Raw genomic sequence first — 22,400 nt, 5'->3', positions numbered from 1 at the left:
CTGGAAAGGAGATGGTATGTGGGATGAAAACTGGATCTAGCTGGGCAAAGAGATTTGGACAAGGATCCAAGGAAGAGGTTGAAAGAGGAGTGAGATTAGACGTTGCCCCCCTATACTCCAGAATTTTTGAATTCAAACAACTGGAAAATTACTGGAGCAAGGAACTCTTTAAACTTGGCTTGTTTTCTGAGTCTCCTTAAGATGTAAGGCTTAAGATAAGATTGAAGAAAATTACTTCAGTCATTTTAAAGTCATCTCAATGAGCATTTAATGTTGCCAATTTCTTGCATGTGCAGCTTGATTTTTAATCATATTTTTCAGTTTGAAGTGCAAATTCTGACTTTAAACATTTAGTGCTTTAAAACTTCTGATGCAACCAATTTTCTGCTCACTTGTGGCCAGATTTTCCTAAGAGTTTGGCATGCAGCTGCTCCCAGTGAAAACAATGGGAGTCTTTGGATGATGTGCTACTTTAAAAAAATCTATTAGGTCCTAATGCAAAGTCCTTGGACGTCTGTGGAAACACTCCCATTGACTTCAGTTGGCCTTGGATCACACACATGGGACAAGATTTTCAGAAATTCCCAGCATCCATAACTGGGGCTAGGGTTGTTTTTTTTAAAAGAGGCCCCACCTGGCACCTAACAGCTCCCATTGTGACACGTATGGCCAGGTTTTCAAAAGAGCTTAGCTCATGACATGTAACTGGTGTGCCAAGCTTTGTTTCTTTCAACGTGTCAGATGTCCATGGACCTGATTTTCCATCTTCTTACAGCCATGTAATTATTTACACTTGTGCAAAGGGAGTGGGTATACAGCAACCATCCCGATTTCGTTAATTTCACACTCACTTGGCCCTCACTGTGCACAGATATAAATGGCCATGGGGACTTAAGGCCCCCTTGTGCTTCTTTCACCTGTTTCCTTCCTTCTTCTCCAGTTCATGGCAGGATGCTAAGGTGAGAGCTGCTCTTTTTGTACTCCAAATAAATCGATGTCTTTCCCACACAGGAAGAAGCCAGCTCCAATATAGTGAAGCCAGTCTTCGTTCATTCTGTTTTTTTCCAGAAGCCCTTTGGCTGACTGGTGTCTATTGAATTTATCCCAAACCTCACCTGATGGGGCATATCTGGGGATGTCACAGGATGACTTTTTTCCTCTCCTTCCCACCAAGTATTCTTCAGAATAGAACACCTTAAAGTCTCCCTCTGGTGCCATTATAACAAATTTAATTTGGCTAAGAAGATAAATGGTGACAAGTATGACATTATACAAATGCTAGTTCATATGTCCAAGCCACCTGTTATTCTCTATATAAGCTATTTGTGTAAATAAATTCCACCCATATTCTTGTAGTAAAATACATGTCCTTTCCTAGCATAAGTTAGTGCTTTCTTATTCCGGTGTTTGATACTGTACACAGACACAAGTAGCCTTGTGGCATCCCTCTTCTCTTCAGAATATTTTCTCTCTCAGAGAGGTCCCCTATTCAGCTACTTTTATACTCAGGTATAAAGACCTAGGTTATTTTGCCTTTTGAAGATCCTTGATTCGTGAATCATTCAAGTTGCCCTCTCTTGTGGCATCTCCATTTCTATAATAGCTTTTTTAATAATATAATGGCCAGATATGCACATCAAATGTGGCCTTACAAATCCTTTAAGTGCCATTATAACTTCTTCAGTTTATATTCAATACATGGTCTATTTATGAATCTCCCCATCTCTCTTATTATTGCTCTACTGATTTATTTTATCGGATTTAAAGTTTTAACCACTGACTTCAGATCTTTTTTTTCTACTTGGTGTTCTGAAGTACATGATAATAAAGTTATACATCTCTCCCACTCTCTTTCTCTCTTCTCTACCACTAGCCTAAGTATTTTATGTTTTTGAATAGTGATTTGCATAAACTACTTTTATCTCATTGTTCTCAGTTTGAATTTTATTATCCTCCATTTTATAATCTTACTTCACATTCCTTCTTTCAGGTAATTCAAATAAAATCATTTGGCCAAATTCTGCTTTCTGTAACACTGGTGTAAATCTGGCAGGATTGCATTAAAATGTATATGTAATTACTCCAGACCTGCATTGTGTAGAAGAGTGCAGTATTTGCCAACCTGATAATATTATCCTTCTGAATCCATACTGGATGTTTGTCAGCTGATCTTAAAATACAAAAGTATGCAGCCAATGTTTGATGCACCCTCTTCCTGATTACTATCATCTGACCAACCATTGTTGCATATGGCAAATAACACTGTCACTTTAAGCCAATCAACGTAACTGGTTGCTGGTCCAAATATCAATGGTGAACTAACACACTGCAAGATTGTTGTAATTTTGAGGTACATGACAAGCCTTGTAAAGAGATGTGAAACCTGATGGTTTTGGTTCACACAGGTTATGGCAAACCTTACTAATGAGTTGAGCTTGCACCATTTCGCAATATCTGAATTTTTACTTTAGTTTTAGGTTTATCCAATGTGAGCTTGGAGGAGAATTATGTGCTCTGATTTAGCCGATAATGTTTTTGTTTCTGTGTGTGTTTGAGAGAGAATACTGATCAATATTTCAGAGATTGATTTAAAAAAGCTTATCATAATACCAGGAGTTGATTGTGCCTGAGAATATTTAAATAAATAATATGTGACAATGCTCAACTGCTGTTTACTTTATAAATAAATCTAATCACTAACCATCGATAACAACTGATCTGATTGGGATTTTGGATGAGTTGGTACCAGGCTGTGATACAAATGTGAGCCTCTCAGGTGGCTGTGACTGATTATCTGAATTTTAAACTAATGTCTCTGCAGGGCACATGCAGTTTTAGTTTTCATCCAGCACTCAATGTGAAAAGCGTAAACTCCTGAAATGTAGCTTTTCAAAGCTGAGATGGGGAAAGCTAGGAGCCTAGGGGGCATAAGGAAGAATGAAGAGGTCTGATTAGACTGAGCTTTCAAGTAAATGGTTCTGTCTTTCTTCCATTTCTATTTATCACCTTTTTATTTTCTATTTAAATATTTCAGTCATTGCATCATTTCATTCATGTTCTTCATTGGTGCTGGCGATTTGCTCCTATCTGAGCCCCAGCTTATTGTGTACAGTTGCTACTCTGCCTGTTATTTTAAAAATATTTATTAACAATGAAAGGGGGCAATGGTTTATTGGTTTATTTTAGGACCAACAAAGCTGTTCCCTTTTTACATCCCCTTTCCATCAGTGTAAATGACTGAAAACAACAAAACAAAGGACAATCTCTGCCCTAATATTTTTTTTTTAAAATAAATGATTACCTATAAAACCTTTTCAATTATTTCCAATGCACAAAATCCTGTTAAACTCTAGTACGTATTCTTGACTTGGATTCTGTATGATTAATAACAAGTATTTCTGTCGTGCCATAGCTTTTCATGGTGCTTTTCAGAGATTTAATCAAGCGAATTGTGTACAATCAAAATTGGACAAACACATCAAAGTGATGAGTCATATTCAATAACAAGTAAATTGTGTAACTAAGATTAATTAGAGATTTAGGAAGGATAAGGCAAAGGCATTTCAGAGCACTAAAGCAGAAGTCAACAGTGGAAAGCAGTCACAAGAAGAACAGAGGGTTTGAAGGAGGAAGAGGATTTTTCTCCTACCATCTTCCCCCAAATACAAAACAGTAATAAATGAAACTGTGACTAAATTAGGACTTAATTGGCAGCACAAAGAATTGATGGGATAAACCTCATGACTGGAATATTGGTATAGAGGGGGATAGCTTGTTCAGGAAAGACAGTCTAGGAAAAAATAGAGTAGGCATTGCATTATACATCAAGAATATATACACTTGTTCTGAGGTCCAGAAGAAGGCGAGAGGTGGACCAGTTGAAAGTCTCTGGGTGAAGATAAAAGGGGAAAAAACAGGGGTGACATCATGATAGAGGTCTATTACAGATCACCAAATCAGGAAGAGGTGGTAGAGGAGGAGTTTCTGGAACAAATAACAGAAATATCCAAAACACAAGGCCTGCTAGTAATGGGAGACTAGCTACCCAGACATCGGTTGGAAAAGTAATATGGTAAAACACAAAATTTACAATGAGTTCTTGGAATGTACTGGGGACAATTTCTTGTTTTCAGAAGGTGGAGGAAGTAACCAGGGGGGCTGCCATTTTAGATTTTATTTTGACAGACAAGGAGAAATTGGATGTGAATCTCAAGGCTGAAGGCAATTCAGGTAAAAGTGATCATGAAAGTATAGTTTTTATGATTATAAGGAAAACAAGGAGTGAGAGCAGCAGAATAAGGACAATGGACTTTGAGAAGTAGACTTTAACAAATTCAGAGATTTGGTAGGTAAATCTGGTAGATTTTTGGGGAAGAAAATCTATGGGTAAAAGGAGTTCAGGAGAGCTGACAGTTTCTCAAAGAGACAATATTAAAAGCACAAGAGCAAACTAGCCCAGTGCAAAGGACAGATAGGAGGAATAGTAAGAGGCCAGTAGGACTCCATTAGGAGTCCTTTAATGAGCTGAAAATCAAAAGGGAACCATACAAAGAGTGGAAACATGGACAAATTGCTAAGAAGGAGTCAGAAGAATAGCACAAGCTGTTACCTGGGGTTTTCAGAACCCAAAGCAGTGGCAACTTCTCTGTTTTTCTCCAGGCGGTGTCAGGAATAAATCAATGGGGACACAGTTCCTCCATCTGATATATTATTGGTATAAACCAGAGTGCTTTTACTTAAAACTATTTTTATAAGATCTTAAGCACACATACATATGTGTTGTCGTAATAAGTTCAGAACATGTTTATATATATATAAACCGTTATATTTACCAAAGTTAAGATGGTTTTGAGCCAGGCTTCCACAGGGGCCCACCTTCTGTCTAGCTCCTGGGGAACTTAGAAGTTAGATCCTTCCCCAAAGAAAAACTGCCCTGGACTTCTCCAAAGCACACTTTCTAACTAAACTTTTCATAAATTTTCTCTGAACAAAGCACAGAATTCATAATAGCCTCTAATAAGCTAACAATTTCCCTAGGAACAGTCAATAACAATTCATTATTTTCCTCATCAGAAAAACCTTTCTTGCCATAAAACAATAAAATGTACATGTCAGAGGCACCTAAAACCAAGGCTGTCCAAACATTCCTTCTGTTTTCATGGAACCTTAACTCCCTGTCCCAACCTCCCATTCTGATAGCAGAGATTTTCCCTAGCTATGTAATTTTTGGATTTCAGCTGCCAAAGGTTGAACACACAAGATGAATGATTTGGGTGGCACAGATGAAATACACAACCCCTACACTGGCACCCTTTTCCTGTAACTTGTATATGGGACATTGCTGAGGGAAAGGAGGCATTGATCCCCAGCTACCGCAATAGCTCCTAGGTACCATTGGCAGCAGGTGCAACATGAAGCAGCCTTGAGATAGCTCTGATCTGAGCCTGTGCACTAGTCCAGTGAATACTGGCCTCAGAGTTATCACTGCACCCTTTCCTCACTTGCATGAAGTGTTCCTCAACTGGACCTTATGAACTGGTCCCTTATTTGGATTGACAATAGTGCATTAAGTTCACCTATACCTTTATAGTAACATTATTTTTTTTACTGTGCTACTTGTATTGCTCAGCAGCCTGTCTTCCATTAGTACATCATGTAGTTGCAATTGACTGGAAATCCTCTCCTTGCACATAGCTCTCTTAGTTGTTAAGGAAACAGGGAGGACTTGAATCTTTATGCGCTCCAAGTATAGTGTACAAAGACTGAGGTATTAAAAGGGCTCTATTATACTAAAATAGCAAGTGTAAGGAAGAGATAAAAATGCCAAGAGACAAATCATTACCAGAGGAAAAATACGTTTATATTAAAATGTATAATTAGAAACTAGATTTTTAAAATCATCTTATAGCGCTAAAGGGCAATTCTTTGTTTTAGTCCACCTGTGCTCTCTGGATTCTGGGCTACTCTGAGGGCTCAAATCAACCACCTGCAACCCCCAGCTATTTATTGCAGCCCATTTCAGGATGTCTGAAGACTGCAGCTCAAGTTACATTTTCCCATAGGACCACATGCTAAGGGTCCACCTCCTCCAGCCCCTGATCTACCACCTTCTTCTCCCAGTGCTGCCCTGGCTTGCCCCTACACCAGGGGCTGAAAAGGGAGCAGCAGAGAACTCCTGTTGGCAGCCCCACCCTGTACCTGAACTGAGGTAAATTTCCCCCAGGCAGGTGTGATGCATTAATAGCCCCTATATGCCACTACCACAGAGTATAGGGGTGAAAACAGGGATCAGGATGTGTTTGTAAGTGTCTGATTGTGCAACCCCTACTCATGTTGTTGATCTTTGCTCACATTAGTGTCGCATTGCCATCAGTGAGATTACTTGCATGAGGAAATGCTCATTACAATGTATAAAAAGGTTGCATAATGAGACCCATGCATTTATATACTGACTCATACTCTCTCCCACCTCTTAAATATTCTGATAGCTGAGTCCATTCTGAAAAATAGCTTACTGCACACCAGGCTCCTGTACAGCAGCATCTTTCCCAAACTGGGTTGTTCTCGACAAGTGCACTAATATATAGTGCCTGTGCTGTTTCATTATATCTTTTTATAAGCCTTAACAAGCTTCATAAAGTACTCAGAATTCACAGACACTGAACAACCACATGTATTCCCTTTAAACACTGGATACCAGAACACAGAAATGTAAGGAGGCTTTTCAAAATCTTATTTACCATGGAGGAGGTTTTTACCAATACACATTGCTCCATGCTGAACTAATACAAATGTACACAAATTTCCCCTCTGAGGACAATGAAAGAATATCACACCTTGTATGGCACTATCTTTTCTCCCCATCCTTGTCCAGACCAACAATTACATGTGTCATGTACTTCCACTGGCTAGGATAGGCAGAGGGACGGAAAAGCCTGTGGTAATTGCAGATGGCATGTTTTCTTTTAGCTTTTTTTGCCACTAGGTAAGAGATTAATTGTTTTAGTGGTATTCCTCATTATGAGTAGACTGTCCTCTCAAGATAGAAATACCTTACCTCCCCATAAAAAGTTAAATGAAAACTTTTCATTTGAGCTGACTAACAGCTTTTGACAAAACCATCCTCAAAAAGGAGAAGGAAATGTTGAAGCCTGCCACTTAAAATGATGCTGTATTAATGGTTTGCAGTGCTGTGGTACTCCTGTTTTTCAGGATATGAAAGAGAGACAAGGTAGGTGAGGTAACATCTTTTATTGGACCAACTTCTGTTGGTGGAAGATACATGCTTTCAAACTACTCAGACCTGAAGAAAAGCTCTGTGTAATTTGAAAGCTTGTATCTTCCACTAACAGAAGTTGGTCCAATAAAATATATTACTCATCTACCTTGTCACACACTGTGTTAACTGAGAGTCCCAAAATGGTCCCCACATTGAAGATCCTCAAAAGAGCTGCAGAAAAATACATGTGGTAATAGAGGAGTCAGCAAAAGTCAAACTACTGGGTATGATATTCTGACAAAGGGGAGGGGAGAAAAATCAGCTTGTGACCTAAAAGACATATTATGTTATTGGTGCTCTGGTCTAAACACAGAATTCTACATATTGCTGCAAGAGGTGTAACAGCCACGGACTGAAACATTTTCACCTATCTCCTAGATATGTAAATATCTACAAAACCATAGCAGCACTAGAAAAAATGGTCAAGTTTGTGGGTGTGATGGTTAACCTGCTGAAGTCTAAATGACTGTGATAAAACTGACTGTCTAGCCTCATTTCTTTTCAATTTCTTGGAACAAGAATGAGCTGAAGGGACTGGTATTATAAAGGCTCTTTCACTCTGTTATCAGTGTCTAGAAAATACAGTAAAGTCATCTTTTCCATCAGCTGTCAAGAATACGCTGTTCTCCCACTTTGTTTATTTTTAATGCAATGTGTATCTATTGTGTTGAGCTCTGTTTGAAATAGGAAAGAATCAGAGAACAAAAAAAAAAAAAGTTTTATGTAGGCCAAGATTTTTTTTTTAAATGGATACCTAAAATTATGTTGCTAACCACCTAAATTAAGTAGCCTTTTTTTTTCCCAAGAGGATCTAGCATCCAGCGGCTCCTAATGAGGCTTGAAGGCTTTAACATTCAGCTTTCCACAGCTCCACATGGATCACTGTGGCTATGCACCCTTTCTCCTAGAAATATCCCTGCACCAGGAAATGGGAACCCGGTAGGTGTAGGAACTGGAATGGCAACCTTCCACCCCTGGTGGATTTCTCAGCATAGGGGAACTCCTCAGACACCTATATCTGCTGGGTTTAAGACAGTACTGTGCCAGGAGTGTGGTGTTTCATTAAGCACAAAGCTTTAATACTTAAGCTCTGGTTCTGATTTACCTCACTCAGCAAGTTTTACACCTGTGGAACTCCACTGAGTTTCATGGTGTCACTTTCTGTTTACACCAGTGTAAATAAGATCAGAATCAGATTCTCTGTCTTCGGGCTATGGGATGATATATCAAAATGTAATGTCATTTGGGATATCAACCCTATAGAGATTGCATTGCAGATTCTAATTGCATTTCATGTAATCTCAGCAATCAGAGAATTGGCTCTGTAAGCAGCCCATAATTCATAGTTTTTAACATGACACTATCATTATCTATGGCAAATATTGCCATGTGAAGGTTATTGAGGATAAGCTGGGTTTCTAAAAGAGAGATGAAGATGTTCAGAATATTAACAGCAATATCTATCTACTTGATCTGAGACATATTTAGGATGAAAGACCTTTGTGGCCTTGTAAGGGTATCCATGCTGCTCATATCATTCTTCTTGTGGCAGGATATGTCTGAGTATTGTTAATGACCCTATGAACAATGAGGCTGAATTAATATAGCTAAGGAGAGAAGAATACAAATTTCTTGCTTCATAGAGATGATCAAAGAGATGATCTTTTGATGGAAATTTAGTGTAGCTATACAAACAATTGGTGCTTGAGCTGTAATTGTGATGTATGTAGAAATGGGTATACCTATTTATCATATTCATAAATTGCTGTTTTTCCCTCTTAATTATGCTTGGCTATGTCTTCATTAAAATGCTTAATTGTAGTAGGTCATTCATGTCATACAGATATGGTAAATAATTAAAAATTTGTGAAGCATTTAAAACCAGGGGGCTTGTTTTTACTAAGGCCCATTTACACTACTCTGCCAGTGGTGTACAATGAGTAAGGCTCTAATACACTGGCACATTAGCCCATAATGAGTGGAAGGATGGTGCAGTGGTTAGGGAACATATATAAGACTTGGCAGCCCTGAGTTCAAGTCACTGTTTTACCATGGACTTCCTGTGTGACCTTGGGCAAGTCACTTAGTCTCTCATTTTCCCAATCTGAGAAATGGGGTTTATAGCTCTGCCCTGTTTTGCAATGTGTTGTAAGGATAAATACATTAAAGACTGTGAGGCGCTGAGATACTGCAGTGATGAGGGTTGTATAAGTACCCAAGATATATAAGGGCATTAGTGTAACAAGAAGCACGTCCAATAAGCTTTATAAGATGTAAATATCCTTGTCCAAGTGTAGCAATCCTTAACAATTAGTTCTTATTTGAGTGATTCCATATATGCATTCCACTCTTGGTGTGCTTGCACCCTGCGCAGAGTTGTTAGAAATTTTTCCCTCAATAGTACCTGTTGGGACAGCTTGAGTGCCCTCTGCCCACTGCGTGCTGGTATAAAGATCCCAGCTGCCCCTAAGCTGCCTCAGTTCCTTCTTATCACCCATGACAGTAATTGGAATTACTTGGCTTGCCTTAGCAAATGCTCTCAGTGCGTTCACTGTAAATTAATTGTAGATAGTTAATAGTGTAAGTTCTCTCTTTTTTGGGTCCCTAATTTGGGAAATTTTCTGTTTTTAATGTAATGAGGGATGCCTCAGTCACTGGGCTTCAAGCACTGTGTCTCTTGTGCTAGGCCAATGCCTGTGAGTGACCCACACTCAAGCTGCTTGAAGGGGAAGCTTGCATTCAGGATCATTCACAGATTTGCAAAGACTTTAAAACCTAGGACAAGGAAAGACAGAGAAGCCAGGCTAAACTTTTTGTGATGGAAGGAACCCTGAGACGTAGTTGGTCAGACTCAGCACAGAGTGCCTCAGCACTGCTTAGGAGTGCACCTTTTATGTTGTCCGAGTCCTGACACTGTTCACAGGGCCATCCCCATTGCTCACAAAGAGGCATAAGACTGCTAAGCAGACTGCTGAGAGAGGAAGGTCACTAGCACCTAAATCTTCTGTTCTTGGGGATAGGAGTAGAGTACAGCCAAAACCTAAGCCCTCCTCTTCTCTGGCATTGCAGAAGCTCGCACTGTTGACTCTGGGACTGAGGCAGGTGTCATCAGGTCTGGGGCCTGAGAGAGCACCTTCTACATCTGCAGCACTCCACCAGCCTGAGACCCTCTCAGAACTCACCACGTCTGAGATGTTTGTGGCCGCAAGAGATTTGCTAAGTCTTTCAGTGCCAGTATCTCCAGTGGTGCAGGACGCCATGCTTTCCATACCAGCAGAGGGGTGCCACCGACATTGGTGAAGTACTTGGTGCTGTGTCCTCCATTGTCGTCATCTCCATCAGTACCATTGAAGGGGAAGCCAGCAAGGCTGGTGCACTGTGTCCATCTCTGGCTCAGCACCAGTCTTCAGCATTGTCCAGAGCAGCCACTCATTGGTCAGCAGAGGGAGAGTTGTCCTTTTCTAAATTGGAGATTGGTTCCTATGTTTCCCAATCTCACTACTCTCCACCAAGGCACTACTATCCTGCTAGGGAAACTTTAGTGGGAGTGCTCTTGAGTGGGTAGTCAAGGGATCATGGGGGTCCACCACCTGTCCAGTGGCCATTTTGGAACCTGTGGGATTCCCCCCCCAGTTTCTAGGTCATAGAGGAGATGTTCCTGTTCTGTGTCCTCAGAAAGATGTGTGTGGGATGGGTGGGAGGAATGCCTATTCTTCAGGCACCGCCTGTTCCTGAGCCCAGTACCAGGCACAGTGTCAAGCAGCAACAGGCTGTTCAGGAGGACCCTTTTGGGCTGTTAGTGGAGGAGCAGCAGCCTCAGCCAGTGTTGGTGTCTTCCTCCTCTCCTGATGAGGCAGTCTCCTCACGGGGGACTTGATGACTAGAAGGCCAATCTTATGCAGCTCTTGGTGGTCCTTAAGCTATTACCTATTAATGAGGCAATTATGATCCCATTAAGGCTATCTGGCAGACCCTTTCATCCTTTCCCCCTTTCTTAAAGAGTGCCAGATGTAAATATTATATTTCATTCAAGGGGTTTGAATACATGTATTCTCATCACTTCTGCTCCTTGGCTCTCTGGTGGTGTCAATGGCTAATGAAGGGGAATGAGAAGGGCAAGAAGGGGAGACCCCCAAATCAAAAGACACAAAATAACCTAGATCTGTTTGGTAGAAGAGTTCATTCTAGTAGGGGATTGCAACCCAGCAAGCACTTTTGGGTCAGTATGATGTTAATGTGCAGGACTCCATTTTAAAATTTAGAGACATGCTGCCATAGTATGCTAGGCATGAGTTTCTCCTTATTAGTTGAAGGGAGGAAATCGGTAGCAAGATCTTTGCTGCCTGCTGTTCTGTATGCAGTAGACTTGGTGGCTAGGCCCATAGCTTCTGCAGAGGCCATGCACAGGAGCTCTTGTCAGCATTCCAAGGGGTTTCCATTAGAGGTCACTGTTTTCTAAGCAAACTGACTAAGCTCCACGGTTTGAAGGACTCAAGAGCCACCTAAAAGTCTTTGAGGTTGTACACTCCAGCCCCATCTAAGAAGCACTTCACCCACAGCAAACCCACCATTACTGTGTCCCTGCTCCTTGGCAGGACCTGCAGAAAAAAGAAGTGGGGATTAGAACATAGAACACCCCCTCCTTCTGCCTCTACATCAGTGCCTTCTCCAGCCAGACACCAGGGGTGCTCAAAAAGCATTTTGAGGGGATGCTTGAAGATGCCATTCCACTTTCGATTATTCCAAATTTCATTTTCCCCATATTTGCAAACCACCTTCCCCATTTCCTCAGTGCTTGGTCCCAGATTACCTCAAACCGCCAGGTATTTAGCACTGAGGAAGTGGAATATACCCTCCAATTTTTTTCTATCCCTCCCTCCCCATTCTGCTTCAGGGATCACTCTCATGAGGAGATCATAATCCAGGAAGTTCAGTGTTTCCTTCAGGTAGGAGCCACAGAAGAGGTTCCTCAGTATCACAGAGGGAAGGGCTTAATCCTACTATTTCCTAATCATGAAAGTAAATGAAGGTTTCAAACAAATTTTAGACCTGTGCCAGTGCAACAACTCTGAAAGTTAAAGTTTTGCATGGTCACACTGGCTTCCATTATTCCCTGTCTGGAGGCTGGTATGCTGCCCTCAATTTGAGAGATGCCTACTTTCATGTGGCAATTTATGAATGTCACAGAATGTTTCACAGGTTCATAGTGAGCCACTCTCATTGCCAGTTCACCATGTTGCCTTTTGGCCTCTCATCAGCTCATTGGCTTTTCACAAAATGTATGTCTATGGTAGCTGTTTTCCTGAGGAATAGAGAAGTACAGGTCTACCCTTACCTGGATGACTGGCTAGTGAAGGGCCGGTCCAAGGCTTAGGTTATCTCCACTGTTCAACTCATCCAGTCAACCTTCAAAGCTTTAGGTCTACTGATCAGTTCAGACAAGTCTACCCTTTGTCCGGTTCAGAGGATAGAGATTATAGGAACAGTACTGGACTCTTCTCAGGCCAGAGTTTTCCTTCAGACACAAGATTCCAATAGTTAAATCTCCTGTGGCAGGTCTTGAGGTTCACCAAATCACAACAGCTCAGAAATGAGGCTCTTGGGGCATAGGGCCTTGTGCATATATCTAGTCTAGCATGTTAAGCTGTACCTTGGGACTCTTCAAATTGGGTTGGACTTTATTTATTCACCAAGTTGTCACCATCTGACCACAGTACTCACAGTGCCCTCATGGGTTCAGATTTCACAAGGTTGTTTGACAGATCCACTCAGTGTTTGTGTGGATGTTCCTCTTGTTTACCCTCAGCCTTCACCTACACAGGTGACGGCTGCATCTGCCCTGGGGTGAGGGGCTCATCTGGGCTTCCTCCAAACTCAAGGTTTGTGGTCCTCAAGTGGTATCTCTCTTCATTTCAATGTCAGAGAGCTACAGGTTGTCCACCTTGCCTGTCAGGCCTTGCTACCTCATGCCAAAGGGAAAAGCTGGTTTCTCAGAGACAGCACTGTGGTGATATTTTACCGCAACAGGCAGAGAGGACCTCACTCTTCCCTGCTTTGTCAGGAGGCAATTCACTTATGGAACTTTTGCATTGCCAATTCAATCAATCTTGAAGCTTCTTACATTCCAGTAGTGCAGAATGAGCAGGCAGACTGCCTGAGAACATTTATGCATCACCACGAGTGATATCTCTGCCCAGGTGTAGCCAGACACATTTTACAGCAGTGGGGGACTCTCCAGACAGACCTTTTAACAACTAAGACCAAAAGAAATGCCTACAATTTTTCTCCCTACAAGGCCACAGTCCCAGTTCCATCACAGATGCTTTCCTGGTACCATGGACAAACAGGCTGTACTTCCCCCCCACCCTCCAGTCCCACTCCTACGCAGGGTGCTGCTAAAGATCAAGTGGAACCATACTTGTGTTATATTAATAGCTCCAGTGTGACCTCAACAGGAACGGTTCTCCACTCTCCTGGGCTCCTGTTGCCTGGGCTTGATTTCCCAAGATCATAGTTGACTGCTCCATTCAAACCTGTGGGCCCTTCATTTAATAACTTGTAGGCTACATTGTAGGGAAGAGTCTCAGAGCAAGTTTTCCATTTTTAAAAAACAGTAGCAAGCCTCCTACCAATAGTAGCAAGCTGTCTACCAAAATGAAGGTGTTTTTCTCTTGGTCTCATTAATCTGGGGTCTCCCCAATTCACTCCTCTATCTAGCATATCATGGGATGTCTATTGCTCCTAAACCAAGGATTAATAATATTTTCTATCAAGGGCCACCTGGCAGCAATATCAGCTCTCCATCCTCATGTGTAAAACCATTCTATAGTCTCGAATGATACAACAATCAGATTTGTGAAGGGCCTGAAAAGGTTTTACTCTTGAATAAAGGCACCTATTCTCTCCTGGAACTTGAACATAGTTTTGTTGTAGCTCATGGGACCACCCTTTGAACTTCTAGCAAGATGTTCCTTATTGCACCTATCTCTGAAGGTGGCTTTCCTGGTAGCTCTCACTTTGGCCAGGAGGATGGCCAAAACGCATGGGCTAATATCCAAACTGCCTTATAGAAACATTTTTAAGGATAAAGCATATTTGTGCTGTCATCTGATATCTCTCTAAAGTGGTATCTAATGTTCATATCAGCCAGTCAATTTACTTCACTACTTTTTACCTAAAATCACACACACCAATAGAGAGGAGCTCTGTCTGCAACCCTTAGAAGGGCATTTGTGAACCCAGATAGCCATAGCAGATAGAATGAAGGGTCTCCGAGTCCCTTCACAAAGAATTTGTTATGATCTAGCAGACATTTCCCTGCTGAGAAAAATGGCAGCACATTCCACGAGATTGCAGTTGGCCTTGGCAGCATTCCTTGTGCAAGTCCCCTATCTAGGAGATTTGCAGAGTGGCAACCTGGTCTTCATTTCACACGTTTGTGTCCGATTATGCCATTACTCAGTACTCCATAGATGCTAAATTTAGATGAGTTGTGCTCCAAATTGTGTGTACAGGAATTTTGATCTCTTCTCCTATGTTAAACCTTGTGAGCTACCAAGAGTGGAATACATATGTGCAATCACTTGAAAGAAGAAAAAAAAAAAGTTACCAACCTTTTGTAAGTGTTGTTCTTCAAGATGTGTTTCACATGCCCATTCCACTACCCATCTTCTTACTCCTCTGCATCTCCGTCTGGCAGGAAGGAACAGGGAGAGGTCAGGGGCAACTGAACCCTTTATACTAGCATGCAGTGGTGTGCAGCAGCAGAGAGCACTCAAGACACTGGATGAGATACCACTCATTATTGGAAATATTATTGGAAATTATTGGAAATTAGCTCTTTTCCAGCCCTTGGAGCACCCTCTGCCAACAGATGTCTCACCTGCCTCAGGCCCCGTGTCCCTCCTGGACCCTGGTACCCTTTTTCTCAGGGTTCTGCCCCCGCAGTACCCCCACACTCTGGGTCTCCCCTCCCAGGGGAACCCCCAACCCTCTAAACCCACCTTGCCGCAGTGGCTACTGCCAGTCATCATCTAGCCCCTGCTCACTGAGGCAGACTGCAGTCTGTAATCGACTGGCAAGGGGGTTTGGACTAGCTGCCTCTGCCTAACCCCGAACTGTACCTCTGCAGCCCCAATACCTTCTTTAGGCCTTGCACAAGGCCTGCAGCCTGGGGAGTTGCCAGGCTGGAGTTCCCCAGCACTGCTCTGTACCAGGCACCCTCTTCTCCAAGGCAGCCTAGGCCTTCTCTCTCCACAGCTAGAGAGAGACTTTAGCTTCTGGCCCTGCAACTCTTTTATAGGGCCAGCTGTGGCCTGATTGGGGCATGGCCCCAGCTGTGGCTGCTTCCCCAATCAGCCTAGCCTTTTCTCTCTCAGGAGCGGGGTAACTGCCCTGCTACACATAGTAAAAGAATTAATATAAATAACTTTAATTATACCTTACTTTTCCTCTGTTATGAAGTTTATTTTAATTAGCTGTACTTTGGAGAAAACCAGACATAGTACATTATCTTTAGATGTTGCTACCTAACAAATGCAATAGGGAAATAGATAACATGTTCTATGTTAATGACAACCACACTCCTTTTTCAGTCCTGCACCACTGAAGACAATGGGAGCTTTAACAATGATTTCAGTGGAAGCAAAAATCCTGGGGAACAAGTGTAATAATTAGAGCCAGGTGAATAATGGAAAAATTCATTATTTGCAAATATTTGTTAAAATAAAGCACACATTTGAGTGAAATTTGATTAATAGTGATATTCTTTAAAAGTGTCACAAATACTTATGGGAGACAAGATGGGTGAGGTAATATCTTTTATTTGACCAACTTCTCTTGGTGAAGGAGTCAAGCTTTTGAGATACATGGAGCTCTTCTTCAGGACTGGGAAAGAGACTCAGAGTGTCACATCTGACTACATGGTAGAACAGATTGTTTAACTTTAGCATAAATAGTGAACACATATTTCAAGGGAGCATTCAAGGTGACATGGCCTATTAACACCTCTGCTTCATAGGACAAAAAAGCGGGGGTTAGTGAGTTACAGATTGTTGTAATAATTCATAAATCCAGTGTCTTTATTAAGACCATGATTTTTATTTTCTAGCAAATGAATTTAAGCTGCCAATCTCATCTTTTAAAGGTTTCCTTTGAGGATTAGGACTGTGAGGTCAGATGTAGCTGCCAATCTCATCTTTTAAAGGTTTCCTTTGAGGATTAGGACTGTGAGGTCAGATGTAGAGTGATCTTTTTATGAATAGTGTTCGCCCACAAGTAGTATGATGTTTTTGTCTTTTATCAATTTTCTGTGTGAGTTCATTCAACAGCATAGTGAGTGTCTTGTTTCACCCACATAGTTATTTTGGGGGCATGTGGTGCACTGAATGAGGTACATCACATCTTGTGATAGGCATGTATAGGACCCATGGATCTTGAAAGATGTATTGTGGCAGGTGTTGATCACATATCAGTGGAGAGATGTCTGGAGGTTTTGCATCTGTTATTCTACCAGGGTCTGGTGCCACTTTGAGTTGGTTATCGTGGTCTGTGGACAGCTTGCTTCTGATGATGAGGTTTGAGAGGTTGGAGGGTTTTTTGAAGGCCAGAAGAGGGGGTTCAGGAAACGTTTCTTTCAGAATGTGGTCCCTGTGATATATATGTTGTAATTGTTTGATGATACCCCATATGGGTTCCAATGTGGGATGGTATGACAGAGTGCAGGGAGTAAATAGAAGAGCCTGCACTCTGACCACTTAGGTACTAATTAGTGCCCCAGAAGAAGCTGATTGGGAGTAATTACCTAATCAGGCTGGTTGGGGCAAAAATTCAATTAACCTCATCAGCCTAAAGGCTGATAAAAGAGGTACAAGAATGAAGTGCAAGGAGAGAGATAGGAAAAGGGCTAGCTGAGTCTAGTCATAGGGGGTCCTCAGAGTAGGGAGATCTCTGTTCTCCTCAGGTCCTGCTTTAGACCCCTCCGGGCCTAAAGTTTAGCAAATATTGTAAATAGCAGGAGCACAGAGGACTGTGGTGATATTGGTGGAGGGGAATCGAAATAAAATTTCACCGAGGCACCGAGTGCGTGTGGTTTCTTCAGAAAGAAGTCAGGGGGGATCTGGGCTCCTGTTATAGGTGGTAGGTGACAACTAGAGGTGTGCAGTCAGGGGGATATTGAAGTAGATTCTTTCAGGGTATTTGGGTGGCCCATTCTATGATGTGATCTACTTCTCTGGTGGAATGTCCTTGTTTGGTGAGGGCAGTTTAAGTGTACTAAGGTGTATATCCCAGACATTCTATATTCTGTGGTATATGAGTGCTTTGCTGTTGATAAAATATTTCTTGGTGAGTTTGGGGTGGTTCCTGGATCTGTGAAGGTAAGTGTGGTGATCTGTGGGTTTCTTGTATATAGTTGTCTGTAGGGTTTCATTGTTAAAATAGATAGTCACTGATACAAGAGGTGTTTTGTTTTTTTTAACTGCTCTATGCAACAACTGGCAATGCGCAGGACAGAGGCATATCACTGCATCTGCCGACCAGGAAAAACCTTGAAATGGGTTTAAAAACATTGTAAAAATTTACCTCTCCAGATTGACATAACAAAGGTAGTGACAGTATCAATACTTTGGCTTGCCTAAAACTGTAGTTAGTTTTAGAATTAAGGCTTTAGATAAATAATGATAGTTTGAAGCTAAAAATCCAAAGTGGTGGACACACTGATTTTCTATTAAAAAACATCAAAGATGGAAGATACAGACTAAATTGACCAACAGCAAGTAAGAAACAAAGGTCGAACAAAGTTCTGGAAGTGTGACTTAACTCACTCCAAAACACCTGCAGGGAAGGGGACAGAATAGCTATGATGTTAGGGCAGAGCTGATTGGTTGACCTTTCAAACTGAGAGCTCCCTGTGTGGGTGGTGACTCATTCAGCCAATCAGAGAAGGTCAAACTGAATATAAGGCTGGCTAGAAGTAGGCTTGGTGTGTGGGTATAAGTGAGAGTGGAGAAGACCAGACAGAAGTAGCAGAAGAAGGAAAAAGATCACAAGCAGCTATAGCATACTTGACAGAGCAAAAGGACCCTAGATAATTCAGAGGGATTGTAAAAGGTTGAAAAACTAACTTTTATGATTTTTTGATGATTTTTTGTGAAATGACTGAGTATGCCTATAAGTAAAGCTGAATGCCTGCTTCTGCGTATGAACTACCCCACCCATTTCATGACGGTCTGATCACCGCTCACAAAATGGTAATCTTACTGTTTCTTTAATGTTATATTGTAATGCTGTTTTATACACATGCACAGAATATTTGTATGTTACAGTGTAATAAATCCACTGTTATTATATTAGAGGCCTTATGCATATGTATGAACCAACTCACAACATTGTATTTGTCTCAGTCTGTGTAGTTTTCTGGGCAAATTAAATGTAACACTTAACCACCACAGTGTATATTGCAGGATTATACTTAATAGGCAAATAGCCATAATAATCCAGAGTAACATGGTGTGCCCTGACGACTGTAATATACGCCAACATCTAGGCCACAACCAAAAGCACTGCTTATCCTCTATGCACTTATACTCCCAAGTGTTATATTACAGAATTGTGTACACTCCCAGCAGAACACTCCATACCCAATATATTACTTAACTGAATTATTGTCCAATGTACATCATTCCATCCCCTAGTGGTTCCCAGCATGCCCTTCACTTTCTCATTATTCCCATGGGGTCATGGAAAACATCCTTAATTGCTGTCCCATTCCAGGGTACCAGAGTAACTATTACACAGGTGCTAGCCCCACAGTTGAGCATTTTGCATTCTCATACACACTTCCCACTGGGTTAGCCTTCTGAAGGCATCCCTCACCCACGTCATGAGGTTCCCTGTCCATTGCATTAACCGCAGGTTCACCTCTGCTGCCTTTTACCACCCCATTGTGATTGCAGACAGTTGCTGTGTTCATTGATTTGCTGCTGCAATTTCACATTTTGGCTAATCAATTGCTTGGTTACTCAACTGTCCCCCGGATTCCATACACCCAACCCTGTGTTTCTGACTACCCACAAATCCCTTTTCTGGTGGAAATTCCCACCAATTAAATTGTTGTTTTAATCCTTCTATGCATGTACTGCAGTTGGTGTACCCGGTCCACCCCCACCCCTGCATTCTTTGGGGTGTACCACCCATGTAATGAACTGAAAAGACACATTGAAGAGCGTTGATTGCACCTGCTCCCACAGTGGCTCCCATACGTTCTCCCGTTGGGGGATGTTTCTGGCTCTGGGCTACAGCCAGCTTAGATCAGGATCCTTCCAGCTTGGCATCCACAATACCTGTAGGGTTCTATTAACAGCAACTATTGTGATTAGGAGCAACAATTGTTTCATTCCAGGCCAGGGAGTCCTTGGTTTCCCTTTGTGGGTCCACCTGTAAGATGCATGCAACATAATGTATCCATCCTCCTTCTTAATCCCCATTCTGTGCCTTTTATTTGTGTGCCATGAATCCATTCCCACCCTTCATTCTCCATTTCCAATAGCAGCAGGCTGGGACCCAATAGGTCAAGGACTAGGTAAAGGCCCCTCCATTTAGGAGCTGGGAATAGATGGTGTTGTCCTGGAATCCAGTACATCATGGGATCTCCCACCTTGGGGAGACCATGCTTTCCAGGCAGATTATACCATGCATTGACCTTTGCTGCTATATGTGTTAACTCTCTTTGTACACTATCCACCAAAATAACAGTAACAACAAGTCAAACACGAAACACACAACACAATCTTTGTCGCGACAGTAGACCCATGGTACTCTGGGCTGCTCTTCCACTGGCGCCAGCTTGCCTGTAGAGTGTCTGAAAAACAAAAGAAATATTTCCCAACCCCTGGGTGGGGACAGATTATTGCTTAAAAATACCCCTTCCTTTTACAAATCTCCTTGCTGACTACAGGAAAAAACAGAAGAATTACCTCCATACTTTCCTTGTTTTGTTCTATAGGTAGGCTAGTGAATTATCCCACTGTTCATTTATGAAATTCATGAGGTGGTGTACCTCAGTTTCCCCTCTTGTACAGCAGACCAGGTTTGTAATGGTTTTTCTGCTGTGCCAAGTTTTAAGGTTATTCACAGGTAATAGCTGAGAGGTAGTATTACCATGAGACTTCTGACATGAGATTTGCTTTAAATTACCATTTTCAGCATGCTTAATTTCCCCAGAAATCATACTCATTATCCATTATTACAGGATTACTCACTAGCATTCATCCCAAGGTTTAACATTGTGACAATTTGATTACTCAGAGCCACCTCAAGGCTCAGTGTTTCTGGCATTGCTTTTTTGTACATTCCATCCCTGCCTTTGCTTCTGAGGTACACTGTCTTTTAACTTTTTGTTCCCCTCCTGCTATTCATTACCAAAAAAAGACATACAGAATCTCTGAGTTCTGGCTGCTCCAGCCAGGGCCACATTCTCTGGTCCCTATTTAAAAATATATTAAACTCTACTAAAAGAACATGGAAGGTACCCAAAGGGTCAAATTCTAAATACCAAAGCCACATCACACTAGCTACCCATGTCTGGCACAAGGGTCTGTCAGTGTTGCAACTTTGAATGAGAGATTCAAATGGAATTTTATGCCATTGTTTTTTCTTTATTTAAAAAAAAGAAAAGACCAATTTATCTTAAACCTACAAACAGGATTTTACAAACTTTGAGTGTTGGTTTAGGTCCTTATAACCTTACATAATTACACACACACACACACAAATTCTCTTTTGCCTTACACCCCTTGCACTGCTTTCTTTATTTTCACACAACTGTACCCAAATTACATTCCCATCTTGTACAATCAGAGGCAGTCAAGTTAAGTTCCAACAGCTTATACTCCTGTAGTGATTTTGATTAAATCATATTTACAAACCATTCCCATGGGAAGAGGGCCCATTTTCCTTCAGAATAGCTGTAAAGGCTCCAGAGGACAAAAACATAATGGTGGTAATAGCCACCTGCCCCCGCCCTTATATAATTTGTTTAACTACCAGGGTTCCACCCAATGTGACTGTACCAAGTTGCACATATATTTACATTTACATAACTGGGTTTTGCTATCAAACCAAAACTTCTTTCTTATAACATCACAACTGTTACTCATTAACATCTTCACAACCATTACCTTTTAACATTTCCACAACTCTTAATTGTTTACTTCCCTCCAAACTCACTCCAGACTCTGTAGTATTAATTTCAGTAAAAGCTACTTGTAACTCTTCACTCACTTTAAATCACTTACTTCTGCATTCAATTTTTAAGGTGGTACATTTTGCCTCTAACGACATAGCCACGCTGCAACACACAGCTGTCTCACCCTTTGCTTCATTTACCTTTGGATTATTTAAAAAGGCAGTAAAACATTTGTCCTCATGGTCGCCCATGGGTCTTTTACTCCAAAAATTTAAATGGTATCCAGCAAACTTCTGTCATGCTTTGTCCAAACAACCTTTTCACATAAATATCCAAAGTACCCTCCATTAAAACTTCAGAAAACCAAAAGCATGAGAGAGGAGGGTGGGGTGGAAAGCAACCCTGTGAAGTTAGTTTAAAGTACAGGCTAACAGCTAAAACAGTTAGGAACCCTTACACCTAGATTTTTATCCTGGCTCTGAGAGAAGAGCGGGGGTTGTTACCTGCTCCTGCAAACCCTGAATTTGTTCCCCCAGTGTCTGTTGCTTTTGCTTGCACCCCAACTGAAATACAGGAGTGCCCTTCCTCATAACAGTTAACTGTTTCCAAGCAGCTCCATGAATTAACCTCCTCACTCTGTTTTTCACTTGGAAACTTTTATTCTTCACTCTCCTAGGACCAAGTCACAGCTCCTGTCTCCTAATGAGGTCTATTAACTCTGCTTCTGATTCCAAACCCTGTTTTGCCAACTTCTCTTTAGCCACCTCTAACTTTAATTTACAATCCTCCAGTTGCCTTTGCTGGAGTAGCACCAAACTTGAAAGATTACTGGCAGCCTCCTATAATGCTGTCTTTATTTCAAACCTCTTACAAGTGGACTTAAGTGCCTCCTTTCCCTGGAAGGCATCTTGTGGGCGTGGGCGACCTCCTGTTACC

This window comes from Natator depressus, chromosome 2 (assembly GCF_965152275.1).
Source record: "Natator depressus isolate rNatDep1 chromosome 2, rNatDep2.hap1, whole genome shotgun sequence".
Classification (NCBI taxonomy): Eukaryota; Metazoa; Chordata; order Testudines; family Cheloniidae; genus Natator; species Natator depressus.
The sequence above is the reverse complement of the archived record's forward strand: the minus strand, read 5'-3'. Positions refer to the sequence as shown.